We start from the raw sequence: 1,324 nt of genomic DNA, 5'->3' as shown, positions 1-1,324 counted from the left end.
AAAAATACAAAAAATTAACCGGGCATGGTGGCGGGCGCCTGTAGTCCCAGCTCCTTGGGAGGCTGAGGCCGGAGAATGGCATGAACCTGGGAGTCAGAGCTTGCAGGGAGCAGAAATTGCTGCCACTGCACTCCAGCCTGGAGGACAGAGCAAAACTCCGTCTCAAAAAAAAAAAAAAATTATCCAGTTCATTTTATGAAAGTAGAATTTTTAATTCTCAAATCAGATAAAGTTAAGATAAAAACAAAATTATAAAATCATTTTTTACTTATGATCACTGACATAAAACAAAATATAGCTAACAGAATCTAATAGTATATACATTAATTTATCATACTGTATTTAAGATTTTTATTTCTCTAACATTCTTGGTCCTATCAAAGCACTTCAGTATACAAAATCAGAGAAAAACCATCACAATCGACATGATATAATTTAAAAAATAAACTATCTTGCCCTGTAGGTGTATATATACAGCAGTCCATCCGTATCCACAGGGGATTAGTTCCAGGACTCTCCTCCCAAAATCCACAATGCTCAAGTCCCTTATATAAAATACAATTGTACAGTCAGTCCCCAATTTATGATGGCTTCCACTGGGATTTTTTGACTTGCCAATGGTGTGAAAGCGATGGGCATTCAGAACGCTTCTCATCTTACAATGGGGTCACATCTGGATAAACCCATTGTAAATTCAACTTGCCGTATCGTCAATCTGTATGATGGATGCATTTGGTTATAACCCCATCGTAAGTCAAGGAGCATCTGTATTTGGGTATAACCTGTGTACATCCTCTGTATAATTTAAATCACCTCTAAATTATTTACACTACTACTTAATACAGTGTAAATGCTATGTAAATAGTTGCTGGGGCCGAGCATGGTGGCTCACTCCTGTAATCCCAACACTTTGGGAGGCTGAGGCTGGAGGATCACTGGAGCCCAGGAGTTCGAGACCAGCCTGTGGTCCCAGCTACTCAGGAGGCTGAAGTGGGAGGATCACTTGAGTTCGGGAGGTCGTGGCTGCACTGAGCTATGATGGTGCCGCTGCACTCAGGCCTAGGCAACAAAGCAAGACTGTCTCAAAAAAAGTTGTTGTATTGATTTTTTTATTTGTATTATTTTTTCTTGTTATCTTTTACTGCTTTTGTTTTTCAAATATTTTTGATCCGCGGTTGGTTGAAACCACAGCTGTAAAACCCCAGGATACAAGGGGCCAACTGTATATAAAATCAAGTAAAACTTAGCTAAGGAATGTAAGAATTTTTCTTTTTTATATTATATGTGTATATATACATGTGTATATGTGTATCTATATAGGTAT

The sequence above is a fragment of the Colobus angolensis genome, unplaced genomic scaffold (assembly GCF_000951035.1).
Source record: "Colobus angolensis palliatus isolate OR3802 unplaced genomic scaffold, Cang.pa_1.0 Scaffold404, whole genome shotgun sequence".
Lineage (NCBI taxonomy): Eukaryota > Metazoa > Chordata > Mammalia > Primates > Cercopithecidae > Colobus > Colobus angolensis.
The sequence above is the reverse complement of the archived record's forward strand: the minus strand, read 5'-3'. Positions refer to the sequence as shown.